Source organism: Telopea speciosissima, chromosome 8 (genome assembly GCF_018873765.1).
Source record: "Telopea speciosissima isolate NSW1024214 ecotype Mountain lineage chromosome 8, Tspe_v1, whole genome shotgun sequence".
NCBI lineage: Eukaryota > Viridiplantae > Streptophyta > Magnoliopsida > Proteales > Proteaceae > Telopea > Telopea speciosissima.
In genome coordinates this window covers 7,590,913-7,602,818 of record NC_057923.1, presented here as the reverse complement: position 1 = coordinate 7,602,818, position 11,906 = coordinate 7,590,913, and positions in this window count along the sequence as shown.

Below are 11,906 nucleotides of genomic sequence, written 5' to 3'. Positions count from 1 at the left end.
CCTAACTCATAAAGTTAATGGAGAGCTTGAAGATATTTGTTGTGGCCAATGCTCCCTGTATTCAATAGGAAAAACAGATACAGGTATTGTAAATTTGACGCTTTTTTTATTTAATGGCAAAAAAATTTCTGCACTACCAACCAGCTGACTATTGGGGAACCAACTGATGGCTAATGTCTAAAATCACCTCAGACAGGTACCTGCGTCCATGTCCAGGTTTGGGCTGGCCCTGCGTCTGCACGAGCCTGACCGGCATAGTGCAACCTAGGCCCAAGTCCCTTAGAAGCCGTGACCTCCCAAACCAATTCCAGCCCAAATCAGTGGGTGCATTTCTATTGAAACAATACCATGTCTGTCAAAATTGAAGAACTTGAAGATTCTATCAGCTGTCGACTGCTTGAAGTCATGAGATACAAGGTGTGGACAAGCTGGAATCCTTGAAGGATTCGTCAAGCACAAAAACATTTTTTGGAAACAGGTACTACAGTGAACCTGAGATCGAGTCTTTCTATTACGATTCAATAGGGACAGTTCCCCTCCGGCGAGGATGAAGTGACCATATTCTCCGGCGATGCCTCCCCCCCTCCGGCAGCTCCGCCAGCTGCTCTCCCGGCATGCCCTGCACTCCCCTCCTCCTCCGCAAGCTCTCCTCCACCTCTCAAACTTACACCTGATCCCCATCCCATTGACACCCTCCCCTCAACTACACCCACTGCTTCTAACTCGCCCCAGACATATACGCCTATCCTTGCCAAGGACAACCCGAACCACTCTACCTGGAGTTCCCTCCTCTCCAACACCTCCTCCACTACCATTGACCGAATTTCCTTGCACTTTGTCCCTCCCTCCATCGTCGATGACTCCAAGATTGGATTCTGTCCTAAGGGCCTGCTCGATGATGAAATATCCAAATGGCAAAGCTGTCTCATGGGGCATTTCCTTGGCGCCCGCCCACCTTTCCATGTAGTTAAAGCCTCTCTGCTCAAGCAATGGCGCGCGGCAGGGTCTGTCTTCACCTACCTTCTCTCCAGCGGCATCTTCATCTTCAGGTTCTCCGATGACGTCGATAAGTCAAGAGCCTTGGAGGGTGGTCCTTGGCTGATTGGCAAGAAGCCGATCTTCCTCCGGCAATGGGACCACCGCTCCTCTCTCAGCAGAATCGATCTCAAGTCAATCCCCATCTGGGTAAACTTGCCAGGTCTTCCTCTCCACTATTGGTGTGCCTCTGGTCTCAGTATCGTTGGATCAACAATTGGAAACCCTCTCTTCTCTGACGAGCGAACCAAGAAGATGGACCGACTCTCCTTCGCTCGTATCTGTGTTGAAGTTACTGCAGATGTGCCTCCTCCTGAGTTCGTTACAATACAGGAAGAAGACGGTCACTCTTTCATCCAGAAGGTGTCCTACGAATGGTTGCCTCTCTACTGTTCAGTCTGCAAGACTTTCGGTCATCCGTCGAAACAGTGCCTGCCTCATGCCACCCCTGCTCCTTCGCCTCCTTCGAGCATCGGTGCTGTCCCTTTGGCTGCTGCAGACGAAAAAGGCTGCAACCCCTGCGCCTCCAACGACCACCGTTGCAACTCTGTTGATGTCACTGCTGCAGCTTTGATCACTGTTGACGTGAAGGATGCTGCTGGAGACGATGCAGTGGAAAGCTTGAAAGCAGCCTCAAGGGAAGACGATGCTGTCGCCATGCCCCTGGCCTCGATCCAAGCCCTGGCGAAGCCTGCTCTGTCGGCTGCAGGTCCCTTGCTTCCTTCTCGTGGCCGGAAAAAAGACAGGAACCGGCGCCGGAGAAGATCACTGGATTCAGACGAGGTTCCTACCCAAGGCGAGTCCCCCGATGCCCACCTACCCTCTGAGGTTGACCACAACAGATTCGCAGTCCTTCAGTCTCTCGATCCTGGCGACGATGGTGACCCTGCAGCCTCAACTGCTCCTTTTGAGCCCTGCTTGCACTGCGAGCCCGATCTGCTGACTCCCCCTGCTCCCCCTCTTCTACCTTCGCCCTGCTTTCTTCCTCCTTTTGGCAAACCACTTTCGCCTTCACCCCCTGTCACCCCAAGCCTCTCACCTTTTAACACCAACACCCCTTTTGTTCCATCTACGAAATACCTTTTCACTAAACCCTCTCCACATGTCCTCACCCCCTCCCCCTCCCTTTAAACCTGCACATTCCCCCTTTTAACCCTACTAAAGCTTTGCCCATCTCTCACCCGACCCATCTACCCGCCAACCCACCCCAACCCTTTCAACTCAACCCGTCATCTCAACCCACCCTCACCAACCCATTCTCCCAACCCCTTTTCCCCCTACCGTTACGCCCAACCCCTGGCCGAACCAATTCAAACCTGGCCTTGGCCCTTCGGCTGATCCTCTACCCACCTTGCTTCCTCCCTCCCCCACTTCCCCCTTGTTTGTTTCCCCCCCTTCATGAGTATCGGTTACGGCCCCATAGTGTTCCCCCGGGTTCTCGAGTTAGTTCCACAACTGGTTGGTTGCCTCGCCCCCCTCCTTGCTCATGATCCCTTGGACCATTTGGAATGTCCGTGGCCTCAACTCCCCCGCTAAACAAGCGGAGATACGTGCCCGCATCATATCCTCAAAGTCCAACCTCTGCTGCCTCCTTGAGACAAAGGTTCTTGAACCCAATTGCTCTCGCATTGCCCATTCGCTAGCCCTTTCTTGGTCCTTCATCTCCAACTACTCCCACTCTCCCAACGGTCGTATCTGGGTGCTTTGGGATCCCTCCAAATTCCACATCTTGGTCTCTGACGCCTCCCCCCAACATCTTCATCTCAGCATCTCTGATCACCTTCACAGTCATCTCTTCTTTTTCACCATGGTCTACGCTTTCAATCATCCCTTGGATCGTCTCCCCCTTTGGGATGATATCCGTGCCATATCTCTATCCGTTGGTTCCGCCCAGTGGGGCATGGGTGGCGACTTCAATGTCGTCAGATATAGTCATGAAAAGATGGGTGGTTCCCCCATTGACCACCAAGCGGTTGATGCCTTTAATTCTTGTCTTGAGGATGCAGGTCTTAACGATCTTAGAGGGTCGGGTGCGGATCTTACTTGGCACAACAAGCGCTCTGGGCTCGACAGAGTAGCTTGTAAGCTTGACCGTGTCCTCGTCAATGACACATGGCTCTCTTCCCTTCCTTCTTCCCATGCTATCTTTGACCTTCCAGGCCTCTCGGACCACTCCCCCATCTCCCTCTTTGTTCTCCCCTATCTCTCCTTTGGTCCCAAGCCCTTCAAATTCTTCGACATGTGGTCCTCCCATGACGAGTTCCTTCCTCTTGTTCAGTCCATTTGGGAAATCCCAGTTTAGTCCTTCTCCTCCCCTCTTCTTGCCTTCTCTAAGAAGCTTAAAAATGTCAAAACAGCTCTCAAAACTTGGAACTCTACCACCTTTGGAAATATCTCCTCCGTTGTCTCCTCCTGTCGGGACACTCTCTCCTCCATCCAGTACCGTCTCCAGTCTGACCCTCTCAATTCCTCCCTTGCAAAGGAAGAATCCCTTGCTGCCTCTGAGTTAGCCTCCTCTCTCTCTCTCGAAGAGAGCTTCCTTAAGCAAAAGTCCCAGATTAAATGGCTCGAGCTCGGCGACTCGAACTCTGCTTTCTTTCACCGTTCCCTCAAAGCTAGGGTCAACTCCAACTCCATTCTCTCCCTTACCTCCGTCGATGGCTCGGTTCTCTCCTCTATCAATGCCATCAAATCTGAAGCTGTGACCTACTTCACGGGAATCTTTTACCCTCCCCCCTCCACCCATTCCCCCATCCTGGATGGCCTCATCAATAAATTCGTCCCTCCCAACCTCTTCAGCTATCTCTGCTCCATCCCTTCTGACTCCGAGATTGTCTCAGCTATTCGCTCCCATAAGGCTAGTAAAGCTCCAGGCCCTGACGGGTTCAGTATAGGGTTATTCTCTACTTGTTGGGACATCATCGGCTCGGACCTTACCTGCACCATCAAGAGTTTCTTCTTTAACCCCCACCAGATCCACAACATCAACCATACCTTTCTCTGTCTCGTTCCTAAATCCTCTGGAGCCTCCTCTATGACGGACTTCAGACCCATCTCCCTCTGCAACCTCCTCTACAAGTTCATTGCCAAAATCCTAGCCAATCGCCTTCAACTTGTCATCGACTCCCTTGTTAGCCCCAACCAGTCCGCCTTTATCTCTGGAAGAAGTATCTCGGACAACATCATCCTCTGTCAGGAAATTGTTCGAGGCTTCCACCGAAAATCCATTTCGCCTTCAGCCCTCCTAAAGATCGACATCCATAAGGGCTTTGACTCCATTCGTTGGGACTTTATATCCCAAGTCCTCCTCAAGATGTCCTTCCCCCCCCCCACCTTTGTCAATTGGATCCTCTTCTGCATTTCAACTCCCCGGTTCTCCGTTCTCCTCAATGGCAGCCCAGCTGGATACTTCTCCTCCTCCGTTGGCATCCGATAGGGCTGCCCCCTCTCCCCCTTCCTTTTTTGTCTCTCCCTTGAGGTCCTTTCTCACAGTATCCAATCCAAAACTGACCTCCTCCTCATCTCCCCCATCCCTAAATGCAAGCCCACCAACCTAACCCATCTTGCCTTCGTTGATGACCTCATGATATTCTCCAAGGCCAATCCCCTTTCCCTAGAGTCCATAATGTCCTCCCTTCACCTTTTTCAGGGGCTTTCTGGTCTCCGCATTAACCACCATAAATCCCAAATCTTCCTTGCTGGAGTTCCCGACACCACCATTGCGACCCTCTCCGCCATCACTGGCTTTACCCTTGGCACCTTACCTTTTCGCTACCTTGGCCTGCCCCTTATTCCAGCCAGACTTTCAGCCCATCATTGTAACCCTATACTTGACCTCCTCCGCAAGAAACTTCAGCTCTGGAAAGCCAAACTTCTATCCTATACAGGTCGCCTTGAGCTCATCAGATCGGTTCTCCAGTCTTGCTACATCTACTGGAGTGGTGTTTTTGGTCTTCCCAAGGCCACCATCAAGGCTGCTGAATCTATTATGTGTGCTTTCCTCTGGAAAGGTGTGGACTCAGCCAGATTCCTCCATCCCAAGAGCTGGTCTACTATTTGCTTGCTCAAATCTGAAGGAGGCCTTGGGCTCAAAAGGATGAAAGATGTCAATTTGGCAGGCTCTATCAAGTTGTTATGGAAGCTCGTCACCAACAAATCCAGTATTTGGACCTTTTGGGTGTATGCTGGACCCCTTCATAGAGACTCTATTTGGACTGTCAGATTTGCCCCCGACTCTTCCTGAATTTGGCGTAGAGTGCTGCAAGTGAGGCATATAGTTAGGGGAGCTATTTATTGCAGGATAGATGATGGGTCCCAGACTTACCTTTGGCTCGACAACTGGCATCCTTCAGGTGTCCTTGCCTCCATTGTCAGCCCCCACACCATATTTGCTTCCTGCTTGGACAGGTTTACTCTAGTGGCTTCCATTATCACCAGTGGTTTGTGGTCCCCGCCCCTCGCTGATCTGTGGAGCTCCCTCCCCCCTATCCCCCTGGTCACCGAGGAAGAGGTGATACCATCTTGTGGCTCCCCTCCACCTCAGGTACTTTCAGCTCCTACTCGGCTTGGGACTTGGTTAGACAAAGAGGGACCCCATGTCCTTGGCATAAAGTGGTTTGGTTTAAAAGGCACATTCCTCGGCAGAGCTTCACCGCTTGGCGTGCCTTAGGTAACTGCCTCCCCACCCAAGCTTTTCTCATCCATCGCCACATGCAAGTCTCCACCAGCTGTTGCCTTTGTTGGAATGGACACGAAGATACAGACCATCTGTTCTTCTCTTGCCCCTTTGCTGCCTCCATTTGGAATCGGGTCCTTCGTCACTGCTGGTCCGCTAGGAGAACGCCCCTTACTCTTCCCCGTGAATGGGTCTAGATTGATATGACTTTTGGGGGTAATTCGATCTGTGACAGGATTGGCAAGCTTGCCTTTTGTGCTACTATTTCCCACATTTGGATGAAACGTAACCTTAGAAGATGGACATCCAACTCCCGCTCTTTTGACAAGATTTGGAAGGCCATCTTCTTTGATGTTTCATCTAAAGCTTATTCCCTCACCCTGAGTAGTGTCTTGGATACTCCAAGGAACAGGCTGATTATTGTCTCCTGGGGTCTCCCTACCACCATTCTTCGCCCTAGCTAATCTTTAGCTTCGGCGTGTTGGCCCTCGGGCTTGTGTATTCCCCCCCCCTTTTTTCTTCGTAATTTAAATTTTCATTCATCCAAAAAAAAAAACCATGAAATGAACTTGACTTGATCTACCGGAGCTCAATCCATGAACAAAAATTATAGATCAATATGCTAGAGTCTATATGGATTGAACAATAAACAAATACAACACCTCGACTTATTCCCTTCCTCCATGAAACTAAAACTTCTGAATTGCAAACGAAATTCGTCGTAAACGTCTTAGCAGTAGCTTCAAGACATTCAATTTTGAAGCGATTGAAGCGATTGAATGAAAGAAACTTTTTTGAATCGAGAACTAACCATAATGCGTACAATTAAGATAATAAGATCCGTACAGAAGAAAGGAATTAATTAAAACATTTATAATTTTTTGGGGATGGAAATACCTGAACCAATGTTGCCATATTGAATCGGAATAGGCAGCTCTTTTGAAGAATTTACAGGTCATGGCCATGTTAAAAAGGTCTTGCAAGTTCAAATAGCTGGCGGAGAGAACCAAAGCGTCGAGATCAAGATCCGTAATGTTTCTCGAACTCTACTCAGTCAAACATAACGGTTCCATCTTCGCTACGCGAATAGGTCAAACACCCTATACAAGATAACAATGAAGAGACCATTAACCACGTCAAATTGAACTTAAAAAGAAACTGAGATATAGAGGAATTAGAGAAGAAGAAGCAGAGGAGAGAATTAATCAATGGGAGGATTCACCATTCAAGATTCCATAGCTGCAAACCTACAGTACATGTCCTGGGAGAAAGAGAAATCCGGGCATTGTCTATTTCTATTCGAGACATAGTAGACTCGAGTGATCGGACGAAAAGTTATCCTCTCCAATTCCCTATAGCTCGACAGTGCGGCAGTGCTAGTGTGGATGTCCGACATGTGGCAGCGCAGACATCCAACGGTTCCAACTCAGTGACTATGTTGAGCTCAGACCGTTGGATGTTCGAACTGCAATGTATCGGACATCCACACTAGCACTGCTGCACTGCCGAGCTATAGGGAATTGGAGAGGATTATAATCTGTGAGCTGGGACCCGTACTTTTTTTTAAGAAATGTTCTCTGTGGGGGGAGGGTACCCCATTTGCAGAGACACATGGGGTGAAATGACCGCCCCGCCCCCATAAAAAGTGGTAATGACTAGTGACCATCTTGTTGATGCCATCAATCGCAATCGCATTGGCCCATAAGTGTAAGGACCATGCTCCACCCTAGTTTTACTTCAGCCACAATGAATGAAAATCCATTCTATGCATGTGGAAAGGTATTTGAAGGATATTTTGAGAAACATATTAAAACCCTACAAGCGTTTGTGGACTCTATGATAGTGTAGTAAATCTTCACCGCGTGATGAAGGAAAACTAAAGTGTGTTTATCTTCCCATGGATTAACATGCCCCTCCTTAATAGAGTCATTTTTGACGATTTGGGATTCTCAATGAATTATATTACCATTTTTTTTATATAGTGATATTACCAAATCACACATCAATCCCAAAAGGTTAACTGACTTCTAGGGCCATGGAGTGGCTGATATAACACATACCACACTTACACACCCGATCTAGGATTAAACCAATACACCCAACGTACACAGTGCAACATTTTTTTTTATAGTTATATCATACAAACCACACACCAATCCCAAAAGGTTAACCGACTTTTAGGACAATGGAATCTCGGATATACACATCACACACCACAGCCACACACACAGACAATGTGGGACTAAACCCACGCACCTAGCGCACCTATCGCACAAACCACACACCAATCCCTAAAGGTTAACCGACTTTTAGGATCGTGATATCATTTTTTTTATAGTGATATCACACAAACCACACACCAATCCCAAAAGGTTAACCGACTTTTAAGATCGTGGAATGGCGGATATACACAACACATATCACACTCACACACGATGTGAGACTAAACCCACACACCCAGCACATAATGCGCAACATTTTTTTTATAGTGTTATTACACAAACCACACACAAATCCCAAAAAGGTTAACCGACTTTTAGGACCGTGAATGACAGATGTACACAACACACACAACACACACACACACACACACACACACACACACACGATGTGGGACTAAACCCACGCACCCAACGCACACAGCGCCACTTTGTCTTTGATAGTGATATCACACAAACCACACACCAATCCCAAAAGGTTAACCAACTTTTAGGACCGTGGAATGGTGGATATACACAACACACAACGTACTCACACACACGATGTGGGACTAAACCCACACACCCATTAGTGCATCATTTTTTTTTATAGTGATAAACACAAATCACACACCAATCCCAAAAGGTTAACCAACTTTTAAGACCATGGAATGGTGGATAAACTCCACACCAATCCTAAAATATTAATCGACTTTTAAAACCGTGGAATGACAGATATACACAACACACTACACTCAATTCAAGTAGAAATTATATTACAACTTGATTAGCTCTATTTGGACTGAAACTTGACATTTAAGCAACAAACCTTGGAACCTATTTGTCCACAATATTTAACTTTGTCAAACCTCTCACGTGGCAAAATTACTTGTGTAGTCCCAAGAAACATTCATGTGTGAAATGTATAATGTTTGATCCCTCGTGGAAGAGCTCTAAGAACTGAGTGACAAGCCTTGAACACCACTAGAAGATGTTTTCCTCATATCAATCAATGTTGCCTTATGGATTGTAGTAAGGTACTAAGGTGACAGATTAGTTTCATAGGGGAACCAAGACTAGGCTTCTGTTATGTGCCTAATGGGACCCGATCTAGTGCATGGACGCTAGATTTGGCTAGCCTAGTATGGAATAGGTTAAAGGGCTTGATTTAACGTGTTCCATTAGCTTTTAAGCTTTTGATGTATCGATCAAGTATCTAACATTTGGTATAAAAAATCAGTCACTACGTTACATATTCGAATAATGGAAAAGGCTACCTAGGAGAAGGACTACCTAGAGTAGAATAAAAGTCGTAAAAAAAAAAAAGGCTACCTGCCTCCATACAAAAACCCTGGAGCAGAGTGGAACCGTTTGGAAAGGATTACCTACCACCAGAATGAGAACTGCCTAGAGTGAGAGCCGCCAAGGACGACGACTGGGAAGCGTGGTAGTCTGGTATGTGCCTAATGGGGTCTGATCTAGTGTACGACCACTAGATTTGGTCAACCTAATATGTAATAGGTTAAAGGGCTTGATTTTACGCATTCCATCAACTCTAGAGCTTTTGGCGTATCAGTCAAGTACCTAACAACTTCATGAATGTTGAGAAGGGGGACAAAGACTTCAATTGATAGTGAACAACCATAGGAAGTAATGGTTGCTAGAGAAAATACTTCTAGTGGGAATTCATTAGGAAAAACGTTCTTTTGTTTATGTCAAAATGAAGGAAAGAAGGAATAGCAAGGTGGCTAGCTAGCCCACTTCACTTTCTTTTTTTTTTTGACAAAGTGGAACATAAGTAAGAAGGGATGATGTTTTCTGTCCCGGAACGCTAGCATAGGTCTATCTCCTCCCCAATAAGGGTCAGAAATGTTTCATAGGGGGAGGAGAGAAACACACCTATGTCTGAAAATTTTAACTAATAAATGTTTTCCTGTTTTAAAATATTTACAAACCCAAATTGTTAAAGCGAAGTGCTTTTTTTTTTTTGTTGGTAATGAAGAACTTTATTCACTAAAAGAGGACCAACGCTCAGCGTCTTGAGTACATAGCTCAGTCAGCCAAGGAGAAGAGATAGGCCACGAAGTCCTACACATAACGGACTTGGCTCTCCGGGTCAGGGAGTCAGCAGTGCTGCTAATCTCCCTGGGAACAAAGTTGAAGGAACAATTTACAAAGTAAGGGGCTAGCTGCTTAATATCCAAAACAAGGTTCAAAACCTCAGCCTTAGGAAGATTAGGAGCTTTGATGTAGTCTATGATCTCCTTGCAGTCGGACTCCACTATTAGGTGATCCAGGCAGTCAGCAATCCCTTGAAGTAGACCCTCTCTAATTGTGAGCGCTTCCCCTGGATAGCGGAGATATAAGAAACCGGCTATGAGATAGCTACCATGGGAAGACCCCTACAGTCCCTAATAAGAAACCCAATACCTCCTTTGTTGTTGGAGAAGGTGGCATCAGTGTTCAGTTTGTAGTAAGGGGGGGTAGGGGACGCCAAGGCTCGATAGGAGATAGCTGAGAAGAGGCTCGAGGAGGGCATAGGTGAGGCACAGAGACTGAGCACAACTCCTGATAGTCACGTCGGGCCTTTGCTATAACTGCTTCCAGACTCCAGTTGTGGCTGTTGAAGAGAAGATCGTTCTGAGCAGTCCAAAGGTTCCAGCAAATGAAAAAAGCTAAGCCGAGGATATCTTTGGTCCCAGCTTTATCATTCGGATTAGTTGAACCCCAACTTTGAATACACTTGAACAATCTTGGTTCAAAAGTAGGAGGGAAGTACGCCAAAGGAGATCTATACCACACCGCTCTAGCAAAATTGTAGTCCACCATTATATGGTCAACGATTTCAGGGGCAGAGCAGCAGCGGCTACACAGGGGATCAATAGGAATCCGACGCCTCGCAAGCTCTTCACCTGTGGGAATTCCATTAGAACACGTCCGCCACAGGAAATTTTTAATTTTGGGAAGGGAAGAGGCTGTCCAAATGAGGTTCCAAACTTTGGTTGGGATGAACTGGGAGGAGGAGGAGCTGGAGGACATAGAAGCTGCATCCAATCTTGAGTAATCTGCTAAGGAGACCAGATGATGGTAAGCTGACTTAACCAAGTAGATATTGGACCTGGCTAGGCCCCAGACCTGGAAATCCGATCTATCAAATAGGCTCAGTTTAATAGCAGAGATTGCCGCGCTGTCTTCTGGGTGGAAATATTGGGCTAAAAGCTCTAACCTCCAAGTACGATTCTGGTGGTCAATGATATCAGACACCTTTTGAATAGCAGGATCCTTGTAGATTTGGTGAGTGATCTTCATGTTAGGAGAAGTTGGGAGCCAATTATCCTCCCAGTTGGCAATGTCTCGACCATTTCCAACTATCCAGAGCAATCCAGATTCAAGAACTTTCCGCCCCTCGATGATGCTTCTCCAGGCCCATGAGGGGTTGGAGCCCAATTTGGCTTGAAGGAATTCAGAGTTGGGGAAGTATATTTGCTTCAAGAAGGTAGCCCATAGGGTAGATGGCTCTTTCCAAAGGCGCCACGCCAGCTTGCCTAACAAGGCCTTATTATGGATGTTTGAGTCTCGAAAGCAAAGTGCTTATATCATATAAGACGCCTAATATCTTTCTACTCCGTCAACCATTCCACCATCTCCTACGAATCTGTCCAAATCTTATGTGCTTGCCATTCCATTATCTCCTATGAATCTGTCCAAAATCTCTATGTGCTTGCTTTCCATCTGCATTGCTCCATCAAGCATTCAAGCCCCTACTCAAGTCCCATGGTCTCTTCCTCTTGTGGGCTTCCTGCATAGCCATGATTCATAATAGCTGAAACACATTGATTGTTAAGCACAATAATTGCCGCACAACCTGCCTCTTTTGTGTGAGGATCATAACTGCCATCAGTGACAAGGAGTGGTTGACCACTAGTAGATAACATAAAATAATCCAATGGTTGAAAGCTAACCAACTTAAACTGAACCTCCCAATTACAGAAACGGTT